Source organism: Neovison vison, chromosome 12 (genome assembly GCF_020171115.1).
Source record: "Neovison vison isolate M4711 chromosome 12, ASM_NN_V1, whole genome shotgun sequence".
In the NCBI taxonomy this organism is placed as follows: domain Eukaryota; kingdom Metazoa; phylum Chordata; class Mammalia; order Carnivora; family Mustelidae; genus Neogale; species Neogale vison.
In genome coordinates this window covers 118,518,262-118,531,476 of record NC_058102.1, presented here as the reverse complement: position 1 = coordinate 118,531,476, position 13,215 = coordinate 118,518,262, and the positions used below count along the sequence as shown (strand labels likewise).

General features: G+C 40.2%; 1 protein-coding gene across 4 annotated transcripts in view; it reads right to left on the bottom strand.

Annotated features, from left to right (window-relative positions):
- ZNF438 (zinc finger protein 438) overlaps positions 1 to 13,215 on the bottom strand; it is a 184,738-nt gene that overhangs the window by 6,900 nt on the left and 164,623 nt on the right. The window lies entirely within an intron of this gene.

Genomic DNA, 13,215 nt, shown 5'->3' with positions numbered 1-13,215 from the left:
AAGCCCTTCAACCCCACATAAATCCCTGTATTTGCTGCAGCATTTCCTTCAAGTCTGGTCGAATGGCTTTTTCCCAGTGAGCCTTCTCTGACTACCGGAATTGAAACTACCCCCATTCTGAACTCCCCACCTCCTTTCCTGCTGTAATTTTCTCGAGCACATTAGCTCCATCTCCTGGACTACATTATGGGCCACTGCCTTCCCTCACAGAAGTGGACTTCTTTAAGGCAGAGTCTATCTATGTCTCCAGGATCTAGGACAGTGTTGGGTATGTGGCAGAAATGTCATAATTGTAATTACTTGTTGAAGCTGTAAGTGGCAATTAAGTGACTCATGGCTGAAATAAAGACTTTATAGATTCAGCTTAAAAAATCATCTTTAAAAAAAAGAAAAGGGGTCACAGTTTAAAAGTAAACTTTAACTTTTCCAGATTTTCAAAATTAAGAGGAGAGGATCTATGTCCAGAAAACATTTTTTTTTTTCAATTTAATTTCACTGCCAGAATATGAAACTGGGTTAGCATCACGATAAAACCCTTTAATACAAAGGGGATCGGTGAGGCCTGCTGATTAACCATCTGAGGGAAGAAGAGAGAAAAGTAAATTATGCTGCTTGGGTACAAGATAACACAGAGCAACAAGCAAGCTCTGAAGAAGAAACTGTTTTTGGTTTTTTTTTCTTTTCTTTTTAAAAAAGGACATCCACAGAAGGGTAAAGTGGGAACTGAAGAGGGAAAAAAACAACTGGAAATGGAAAAACTGAACCTCAAAGGCAGAGAATGGTGATGTCAATGTGAAGAAGAGCAGAAATAACAAAGACCAGAAGGTGCAGCTGAAGCAACAACCTGTGGTCAAGGTCACTTCAAAGTCTCTAAAGATTTGAGTTGGGAAGGGGCTTCCTATTTTTTATGACCAAGTATAAGAAAGCAAGCTTCTGACAGTGAAGGTTTCCAGAAATGAAACTAGATATACTTTAGAGAGCCATCCAAAAAGGAGCGAGCTAATTATGATGCATTTAAAGTTAATGTGCTTTGATTGATCTTCAAAAGTTTCTACATTACGGTGGAAATAATATCACACAGGAAGAACAAGGCCATTCAAAGGAAAAGGAGGCCGGCTGTGATCTGGGAGCAGAGGGAAGCCTCTGGGGTCCCTGGCTGCCCCAGCGTGGGAGGACACTGAGCAGTGAGCAGCCCAGGCAGCCTGAAACAACAGTCCGAGGTGCCATGTACGATGTCTCCCAGACAGAGCCAACTCTCTAGTCTGCTGCAGTTCAAAGAAGTAGATCCGGGGGTAGAACTGCTGATCAGTTGTCTTCCTGAGCAACAATTACAGGGTAACATAAGAAATCTGTGGGGTGAAATATAGGACCTTACTAGATAAATGTAAACTCAGCATGTGGGCCTGTATCTATCAGGAAGCGTGGACAAGGGTGAGGGTGTCCATGAAGGTGGTGATACGTCCCTTATTCCAGAATCATTAATGATGGAGCGAAACAGAATGCAGTGATTCATTAAAAGAAATATAAGGCAGGAGAAAGAGGACAAGGTCCCCAAAAGGAAGAAAAGTAACCCCTAGAAATTACTTAAATATGTCCAGCAATAGGGACATCATAAAATAACCCTCCAACCATCCAATGTAATGCCATGCAACAGTAAGAAAGACGGGTGAGCTAGATCCATCTAGAATATTCTCCAAGATGTGAGATGTATAGTGTGCTATCACTTGGATTAAAAAAAATAGTGAGGTACACACACAAATATATTCCTTTTATGCAGAGAATATCTCTGAAGGGAAGCAAAAGAAACTGGCACTCATGGTGGCCTTGGGTTTGGGGGACATGGGAAACAGAGCGGTCAGGATGGGATACGCGCTTCTCTTCCACTGAGCATTCCCTGTGCCTGGCACACAGGAGGTGCCTGCAAATATCTGTTGGAGGAACTCAGGGACAATGAAATTTCCCTTTTGAATCTGTTTTTAAAATGGGTACCTTTGGGTGGAAGTCACGGTGGGTAAGTGTGTATCTACATAAATGTGTGTGTCTAGATTCCACACGGCATGTCTTCTGTTTTCCTTGCCTGTTTAAGGACAAGAATTGCTAACAATGAGGGAAGTAATCTAATCATCTGGCAGGCTGTGCATAACCACCCCCCAAAGTTAAACACTGAGAAGTACTAGAGCTCATTACTTCCCAAGGACAATGGGAGTCCTGAGAATTGTTCCCGCAAACAGTGGGCTCTTTAGGATAAAACCAGGCAATTTGCAATAAAGGTCAGTTATGCTAGAATAACTACAGGTTTTTTTTTTTTTTTTAAAGTAGTTTGAATAGGAGTTGTTAGAGAAGCTGAAAATGCTATTAGCTTTTTAAAACTCTAAAACACCAGGACAGCGTGACTGCAGGAAGTCTTTCTTGGCAATGCAGCTGCAACAGTGGTTTGCTCAACAAGCATTTACAAGGCCTCCCCAGATGGTGTGATCTGAAAACCCTCCCCGTCACCTACTGAATTATAGATCTCAAAGAACTGTGCACTAAATAACGAGAAGTAGAAATTTCCAGTGACATTCATAATTTCTGGAAATCCTGCAAAATTTCCCATAACATAGTTAAAGAGACTCACAGGACTCACAGGCACTAAACATGGACTTTTATTAACTGAAAACATAAAAGGCTCACTCAGTAAAATTAATTTTGTGCAATTATACAACGTGAAACTGAATATTAGGATTTTAAATATGGGCTGTTTTTACTACATTAAGCGTATTAAAAATAACTATTTTGCAAAGTGACATTTACAGTTGGTGAAAAATTGACAGAACTATGGATTAAAGGAAAACATGGAGGTATGGAGTCCTTACTGTGGGCTGGGATCTGTGCTAGATCTTTTCACTGAGCCCTCACACAAACATTGCACACAACTTATTGTCCCCTTTTCACAGACCGAGAAAAATGAAATTTGAGGAAGTTAAGCAATTGCCGAAGTCCAAACCACGCAGATCTGTCCCATTCTGATTTGAAGCAATGAACTTCCTCTCCTTCGTTCTCCCCTCAAAGGGGCTACATTATAAACAAAGTTGTCCTATTTAACTACAAGATACAATGTTGTCTCTGAATTTTAAAAAGAGGAAGAAAGGGGAAACTTGAAATAGGAATGACTTGTCATATTCCAAAACTTCTATTTACCATTAAATGAGACTTTCTGAAAGCTCACTCACTAGAGAGAATTCATGAAAAATAGTCATGAAAGTTTAAAGCAGATTTTTAAAAGTTGGCTTTGCCCTTACTATCCATAGGAATCTGAGAAGTCCAATAACGTTACCAGACCTACTTGTTTGGAGAAGGTACAATGTGTGTCCTCCTCCTCCGACCCACCAAAGGACTGGTCCGACATGAGTTGGCTGCAGGCAGAGACAGCAGAGGGAGGAATGAGGGCTTGATGGTGCTAAGTGCCAGCACGGAAGCCAGCTTGATCACAGTCTCACAAGCACAAGAGACTAAGAGACAAGCACAAGGGCGGACGTCTCTGTCAATGACTGCAATCATCAATTCACTCCCTCATGTCCCCTGGCAGAACCAAGGCCTGCTCTGTGACTTCTGAGTGAAGTTGGTCCCGCTCATCCCTTTGTTGGTTTGGGCACAGTTCCATGACCCCATCTGTTTGCGACCCCTCTGGCCTTCTGCTGAGCATGGAGCAGTGAATGGGCAGAGGGAGGAGAGTCCCCGCTCTTGAAACAGGCTCCCTGACCTAGGCTCAGAACACAAGTTGCCAAAGTCTTAGCCACAAAAGAGCCAAAACTTTCAGATGTTGTTTAGGTTTTAATTTTCTTAAACTGTAAAACCCTATTCTTAATTTTATTTGCTGGCATCCCTTCTTCCTCTCACTTGGCTTTTAAATGATAAATTCCAGTTGGGGTTCAAACTGTTTCCCAAGATGGTCTCTGGTTAAAACATATTTGGTTAAACCCGGGATAAGTAGGAGATAAAAGAAACAGTTCATAACACAAGAGAGCTCAACTTCATTTTCTTTGAAAAACCTATAAACACACTGAGCCATTGCCTACCCTGTCTCCGAGGCACCACCCAGCTTCTGCAGCAACAGAGTCAACAAGAATTCCTTCAGCTCTGACTACAGAGTGCACTGTAAAATGTGCTGGTAACAGGCACACTGTTGTTTTGTGTCTAAGGACTCAGGATGCCAAATATAATTTCTAGTCCACTTATCTGGAGCACTAAGACCTCCTAGAGTCAGTACATCTAGGACCCAGATTTCAGGCAATCTGATACCATACAAATAGGCACTTCCCCAATCGGGTATCTTGTATCCAGAGTCCAGTTTTGTCCATTCTGCTCACACACTTCCCTCCCTGCTCTGTAAGAGCCATGCTCTCAGCTAACGCCTTCTCCTTCCCTCCTGTAATGACACCCGCAAGCGACAGCCAGGCACCTGCAGCAAGGGACTGTGAGAGCCATCCTGCCAGAGAGTGAATTCATTCCCTTGATTAGCAAGAAAGGCGACGCTTGCTGAGCACCAGTTTCTTCACTTCCTAGTACTTATCAAACACTTTACATACACTATGTCATTTAATTGTCACAAAAACCCGAGTTAGAAATTTCCATTAAGGGGTGCCTGGGTGGTGCAGTCGGTTAAGCGTCCGACTCTTGATTTTAGCTCAGGTCCTGACCTCATGGGTCGGGCGCTGGAGCTCCATATCAGGCTCTGTGCTCAGCCCGAATTTGCCTGGATATTCTCTCCCTCTGCCCTTTCCACAACTTGTGCATGTGCCTCCCCGTCGCTCTCAAATAAATTAATTAATTAAAAATCTAAAAAAAAAGAGAGAGAGCAAGAGCGATTATTGCAAAGTACTTTTTGTAGATCAAGACATTGAAGCTGGTTCAGTACCGGTGCTGGGACTCAAAACCCAGGCCTGGCGGACATGCTGACTGAGCTTACTGAGCACAGTGATGGCCTCTATCATGGTCACCAGTGAAAACATGGGGCTTGGGGTTCAGAAAGGTGTGGTTTCAGCTCCTGGCTTTATCTCATGGCTTGGGAAAGTCACTCTCTGAGCCTAATGGTCCTATTTACAAAATGGGCATAAGAGTATCTTGCTGCAAAGGTCACGGTCAGGATTAAATGAAAAAAGTACCCATGAAGGTGCCAGGATAGTGCCTATGACAGTTAGATGCTCAGCAGACATTAACCTTTCGCTTTCTCTTGACAAGAAGTCTATGAGGTTCCCAACACTTATTTTTGGTGAGAAGAAAAAAAAAAGCACAAATCTTGAATGCTAATCATATGGAAATAGTACTGAATCCTTAAACTGATGTTTCTTTTTTGAAAAGTAAATAAAGGAAAGAGGGAAGGAATGGCTATTACTTGTGAATAATGGTCCCAATAAAACTGTAAAGCATTTTTTTCCTTCACACCTCTCTCCAGCCGCCTCTTAGGGCAACTCCACCGTCCCCACATCTCAGCTATCCTATCAACCCCTCTTCCTCCCTGCCCCCAAGTTTCCCATGCCTGTTGACAAAGTGCTAATCAGAGGAACTGTTATAGTGAAAAGGAGTTAACATATGTGCATTTTAAAGAGTTGTTTACTGGGACACTCTTCCCTGATTTTGTTTATATTGAGTATAGAGGCTAATTACTGTTCTCAGCCCTGGCCAGGAAGAAAGTCACTCCCCTTAGTAGACTGGGAGTGGGGGTGAGCCCAGGTCTCAGTGGCCCTGGAAGGGAAGGAGCCTAGAGCAGAACTGGGGATGCTGGCCACAGCTCTGCAGAACCTAAAAGCAAAGAGCCATGGTGATTTTGCCATTTAGGAGGGAAAATATCCTCTCACAGAGGACAGGGACAGGTCAACCATAATTTGAAACCAGTTTCTTGTAGATTTCAGTGTTTTGGGTGAGGAAGTCATTAAGAAGAAAATTTAAGATAGCTTAAAAAAAGATACAAGGAAAAGGTGGGTGCAGAAAGAGGGGCCCATAAAATTAAATAAATTAGACATGTAAATATATCAGGAAGCAAGAGGAAATAAGCATTCTTTATGAAAGAATTTGAAATCCCATTACCTAAAATGTTAATGGCAATAAAAGGAAAACTAATATGACAGGGTTTGTTAAGTTTAAGTAACTAATTATTCTTTTTGGACCACATATTTCATGTCCCAAATGAAAATATAAAAAGCTTTATCATTTAAAATACATTTTAATAATCCTCCATTTCAATGAATTTTTCCTTCATTTTAATTATCAGTCCTTTTATCAGTCCTTATTTCTGGGAGGAATTCTGGATTTCAAATGCTTCTGATGAAAAGCAGTTGAGAACTACGAAATCTTTTAATTTTAATACAGTTAAAAAGATAAAGTTATTAATCTTTTTGGCCAAAAAATTATAACATGCACAAGACTGTATTAATTATTACAAAACAGTCAATTTTGTATCTTTACCCAAATCTAAGAATGACTGAGTAGGATGAAAACGTAACAGTTTATGATCTATGGGGGACACAAAGAAGACAAATAGAAACTCGCGAAATGCTTTATTAATTCCATTCTCCATTTCTTATTCTTACTGTTAATATTACCTAGAATTATTAAGACTCAGTTCGGTCACACAGCTGAAATTCAGAACAGTTTGAAACTGAACGTGATCCAGGTAAAAACATCACATCACTTCATTTGATGTCCCTCCCCTCCTAGCAAACACCTGTGCACACCATCTTTCCAGGAGATTCTGACATTTTCTGAGTCAGTGGTTTTTCAACACAATGGGTGGGCAGGGAAACATCTCCCTCCCGCAGATGAACTTTCGTAAGCCACACGGATGTCTCGGGGCAAGAACTCTTCGACCAGCAAATTAAAAATGGGCCCCCTTTTAATCATATTTTAATATCAGTTGGAATGGTTAGGAATCTGGGATGAGTAACAAGATGGCAGTTAGTGAAGAAAACCTTTTCCTTAGTGGGATAAACAGAAAGATAAGGTTTCAACATGAGAATGTGCAGTCAGTTGGAACAATTAAACCGGGACACATGCAGAAGGCTCTTGCCTTTGGTCAAAGTACCATTTTTACGAAACCAAAGTGGCAAAGATCACAGTATGGTTAAAAGCAAGGGACTGGAATCACAAAGACAGTTTTATACTGTGATTTCAAGAGTAGATTTACTTTATAGAATGGGTAAATTTTAAGAAGCATCCAAACTGCATTTTTAAAAATGAAGTAATTGTTCCACTGCTTTATCGTACGGTTTTACAGATGTTTTGTTTTCACTTCTGATTTATCTTCAACTCACAGTGATTTACAACCCTTTTTGCTGCAAGTTTTTCTCTACCTCAGCTTTTATGTCAAATAGTTCATGATTTGTAAGTGCAAAGGCACAGGACTGTGTATCCCTTTGTCATGGGGATAATTATTCCCTAAACTTGTGCTTGGTAAAGTCTTGACTGAATTATTTCTTAGTCAAGACACACCTTGATTAATATAGAGAGATCACCTAGAATACAGACACACTGGAAAACAAAAAAAAAGACAACGAAGCAGCAGACGCTCACTGGTACTGAGGTAACTGCATGAGCGGTGGTTACCTTTGTGAAATGGACCACACTGGTTGTGTAGGAGTTAATCAGCAGATACTGATTCTGAGGTGCAGCTGAGGTAATCAGATGCCGACCTGAGTCACCATAGAGAGAAATCATTAGAGCCGGAAAGCTGTGGGACCACTTTGTTACCCTTTCCTTGATTCTGCCCGGCTTCTTCTTTATCAACACCTTTACTGTAATTTGGATGGCAATGATAAAGTCTGGTTGAAGGAATATGTTCTCTCATCTACGTGAGAAACGCGTCAGAGTTAACCCTCCATCTTCCCTGAAGAGATGCAGTGATTATGCAGTCCATCTGCGTTCCCTTTTTCTCAAGGCTCTGCTCAGTGGTATGTGTGTGCACTGAGGTAGATGACCCCTGGTTCTGGAGCTGACCTGATGGCTGACCATCCGTGGACACTGCTGGCATATGCTGGGTTCAGCCCACTGCTATCTTCCTACGGCACCTACCCTACCTGGTCCCACACTGTGCTCTCCACTCCCACTGCTTGCTGCCTGGCGCGGAGGAATCCAACCTCTGTGAACAACGGACAACATTACAAATGTAAAGTTCCCAGTGTCGAACTGTAGACCTGTTCCACAATCTTTTATCTCTAGGAGCCTCCCTTCAGTTCTTCACAGGGGTTAGTTCAGGTTTCTCTCATTGCTTTTCTGAGGCACTCTCTCTCTCCTCCGCCCTCATGCCCATCTCTCTCTCTCTCGCCAATGATTTTTGGCATTGACTCTGCAATGGACAAAATGTTTGTGTCCCCCCCCCCAATTCATATATTGAAATCCTAATGCCCCAGCATAATGGTATTTAAAGGTGGGGCCACTAGGAGATCATTAGACCATGAGGGTAGAACCCTTATGACTAGGATTAACGTCTTCATAAAAGAGACCCCACAGAATACAATGAAAAGATAGCAGTTTGCAACCCAGAAGAGGGCTCTGAAGGGGAGTAGAATACATGACACCAAATATGCTACTTTGGCATGAGGATTATTTTGAGCTAAAGGCAACCAGACATAGAAGACTCAAGAAAAACTTTTATCTCTTCCTAACTACCTGAAAGAATTTTGCTAGGGAGCCTGGCTCAGAGAGAGGGGTATTACCAGAGACACGTTTTATCTGAATGCCCCATCTCTATGACAGGACAAACATCTAATTACCAAACATCTGCTCTTCTTATCATCTTATGAATTATCCTCCTCCTCTTTAGAGCCCCAGGCCCCTATCCCATTCCTTAGCTCAGGATGACCGATAAAAACCAATTCCCCAACTTGTCTTTGGGTAACACTGTCTTTGTGGGGCTTGCATTCAGACAAAATTGAATTTGTTTTTCTCCTGCCCTGTGTTAATTTTATGATTAGGTTAGCCAAAGAACAAAAAAGGGTAGAGGAGAAATTTGTCCTCCCCAACAGCTATCTCCAGAATCTGACCATGTTGGTACCCTGATCTTGTACTTTCAACCTCCAGAATTATGAGAAATAAATTTCTGTTGTTTATAGCCATGTATTCTATGGTACTTTGCTATAGCAGCCTGGATTGACTAAGACCTCATGGACAAAAGAAAAGTCATCAAGTAGAAAATCACTTACTGTTCCTTATTTCTATTTCTTAATTCTTATATGTAATTAAACAACATAAATAAATTTCCTATTATGGGGTGAGGGGAAAGGAGGCAGAAGCACTGCTACTCTAAATGTACAATTCCATCTACCTCAAGTCCTGAGACACTAAAATGTAAAAAAATTTGCATTTTAGAATGAGGAAATGGGAGTATTTCCAACCCTGTTCTGTACCTCATGCTTCTCTCTAGGCCCCTCCTGGTGTTTCAGGGATCCTCCACCATCAGTGAGCTCCCAGCCTTCCCTGACCATCCTGTCTAAAAGTACCTGCTTAGCCCCATGTGATCACCTGCTGTTTCTTTCTCTGCTCTTACTGTCCTTCATTATAATGATATTATATTATCTGTTTCCTCCTGTTGGAATACAAGCTCCAAGCAAGAGGAGCTTATTTTATTCACTGCCAAGACCTGAGTCTTCAGATCAGTATCTGATACACAGCCATCACACAGTATGTTATTCACTAAATGAGTGAACTATTAACTCTCAACTATATTGTCTTGCTTTCTCCTTTGCTTTTGCTGAACACAAATATATAAAGTGCGAGACACCAATTAGGAATGTATTTGGGATCTATCTCCTCCTCAGGCTACTGTCCTATCTCCTTTCTGTTCTTCATGAGAAAATTAAATAGTAGTTAGTGTATATGGTCCCTGTCTCTACTCATCAGCTTCTATTCATTCCTCAATCCCCTATACCTTAAATTCCATTGTGTAATCCTAAAATGTCCTTCTGTCAGGAGTCAGATTTTGTGCTTAATTTATTATATCTCATTTAATCCTCCACCAACTTACTATTAACATCTCCAGTCTACAGACACGGAAACAGAGTGTTTCTTGAAAGGGCACAAGGCTGGTAAGTGAGAGTAAAATTTGAACCCAGGTCTGTCTGGCACTAAAGCTGTTCTCCCTTACATTCCAACACACTGAACTTATTACAAAAGTGTTTCACAACTTATCTATTTACATGTCAGTCTCCTCTGGTGGCTGGTGAGTGCCATGTAATAGGAAGCCATAGTATCATTGCTGGAGAGAGAGTTAATACACAGAGTGATCCCCTTCAGTGTCCTGGGCCACTCTTGCCTGGGTGGCCTTCTTTTACAGAGCTTCTAGTAAGCAAATCAGGTTCACACCAAAATGTCATTTTTAAAAAGCAACAATTACACAATAAATTTAATGGCACTTCCAAATACTGCTGTATTTTTTTATGATGTGAATGAAGAAAAAAATTATTACAAAGGTGTTTTATAATTTTAGAGATAATATAGGTTTTGTGATCCTATACCACCTGCTTTTGAAATGAAGTCACTGAAGAACACTAGGACTGAACAAAAAAGTCTAAAAATGCTGAAAGAACTTCTGGATTTCTCATGTGGCAAGTCCTGCCTCTTTAATAAACTTGATCAAACATTAGGGCTTCAGTGCTATGGCCTATGGTTTGGATCTGGGGGATTTCCTTTCTTGGTGGTTGCGGGGGAGAGGGAGTTCCTCAGGGAAAAGCAAACAAATTACATCACATATTAAAAGGAGGGCAGGGGTCTAGCTTTGGTTCTTCCTTTTGCTACAGGAATGGATCTGAGCAAGATAATAATCCTTATTGGACTTTAGTTGCCTCCTTTAACATGAGAGGATTACAGTGGATCATCACGTCTCAAAGTGTGGTCTACCAACCCTGGGAAGGGGCCCGACACTGTCTTCTCATACTAATAACAAGATGCCGTTTGCCTTTCCCAGTGCGTTGATCTCTGCATCTGTTGCACTAATGGGACAAAAGGGAGAATTGGGTAAAACTGCTCTGACACCTTAGCCTGAATTCAGGCAGTGACAGCAAACTGTCCACACAGCCATATTCTTTACCAACACACTCTCTCAGTACAGTAACACAGAGGCAGCACAAATTTTAGTTTTATAAAAACCATGCCTTTTAAAAACTCTGTGTGATGGAATGGTTCATAGTCATAGAACCTCCTGCTGCACACCGAAGGATGACTTGAGGCCAAGCACTTGAGCCATGTAGTTGCAAAGCTGAACTAGTGGCTTTTGTCACAGAATGCCACTTCTACCTGACACTACAGCTGACAGACACATATTGAAAGAGCATGGTCAAATTTAGGTACTTGGCAGACATTATCTCAAAAGTGAATGAACAGAGCTTGTCACAAGAAAAAACATCTGATGATAACCGTTGCCAGTGATAAAACTCATTCTTAAAAGTGGCAGAATTTTGGAAAACATGACTCCATCACTGGGAGCTTGAAGTTTCCCAATACTCAGTTATTTTTGAAATGAGACTGGCAGTTACATTAACAAATCTTTCAAATACTGAGTAAAATGTTATATAGAAGATCTGCAAACTCAATGAACTTCCCCCCCCCAAAAAAAACCCAATACCTGATGTTACATGTATGGTTAAAAGACTCACTCAAGAGTAAGACCAAAAAGTAGAAGAAGAGAAGTACCTTGACGTGGTTTCAAATTTCTCATCACAACTAAACTTTAAGAAGTGACCTGACTTATTTGAAGTCAGTTACAGTTATAGGACATATTTTAGTGTTGTATCAAAGAAGAAGAGGCACAATTACCTGAAAAGGCTATTAATATACTCCCTCTGTTTCCAGCTACTGGAAAGCTGGATTTCCTACAAACACCTCAACATAAATGACATATCACAACATACTGTATGTAAGACCAGATGTGTGACTCCGCCATTTTTAATGAAGCCAGACTTGTAAAACATATTTGCAAAGAACAAAAGTCAATGCCAGTCTTCTCATTAAATGTTTCAATTACATAAAACAGGTTACTTATATTAAGCTGTAATGAGCTTCTTATCCTTATTTTAAAATGAACTCACAAATATATATATATATATTTTTCAGTTTATAATCTCAAATATGATAAATACCAATAGATACAATGGATATACACAAATGTTCTTTAAAGTCCTCAGATTTTTAGGCGTATAAAGGGGTCCTGAAACTAAAAAGTTTGAGAACTGCAAACTTAGATAAAATCTAATGTCCCAGCTCTTCTGAGAGTCTATGATTTTTTTTGTTGGGTTTGTGAATGAGAAAAGAAAATCTGGAAATGTCTTGCTATTGGTTGATAAGTTTCTATTTCTTTCACTGTGGTTTCCTGTGAGAATATAATATGGCAGATCCATAGGACAGAGTTTTGAAAATAAAGCATCTAAAGGTAATTTATCCTAATAAAAATATCAACTATAATTAAGACTTCAGTAGTTGGAAATGTTAGAATGAAGATTAAGTAATGAAATGCTTGACAAAAATCTTACAAGGGTGTAATGCTTCAGAAATTTATTTTACTTAGTGTGAATTTATATTCATGGAATAGCTCATAAATTACATTTAAACTAATGATGTTTGTACTTTCCCCCAGTTTAAAGAAATGCCACCACAAGGTTCTCTTGGTAGTATAAAATCTTTTAAAACATAAAGCACTGTTTTTAAAGAACTTGTAACAAAATGCATTCCCAATCATTTTAAACTATTTTATCAAACAAAACTAGTACGTTTTTGTTTCTAGTATAAGTTGCATGTTGGAATTTCTGTAAGGATCTTAATAATTTTGGTGCCAATTACTTTACAGATAGGACAGTATGTTTATCCATTAAAGCACTGTAAGACTTATGTATTTCTGTTCTTATTAGTATTAGACTTTTACAAACATGAAATGCCTAGCCTACCTTTCTGGCTTGCAAAGCATCCTAAATACCTCTGTCAAACTTCTTTGCTTTTATCTCGGCTCAACTCATCATACCAACCATCTGCATAAATAAAGATGTAAGCATCTGCTATATGGCAAATGGTCTCAGGGGCAGATGTTTCCATCCTTGTGTTCATGTCACTGGGGCTAGATACATTATTTGAACAGATGTACACAATCTGAAAGTGTTGTGTCCCTCAGTGAAATGTCTCCAACTGCTTTCTATCAAAGAACATAAATGCTATTTGCACCTGCATTTATGTTAATAATATAAAGGCAGCAGGGGT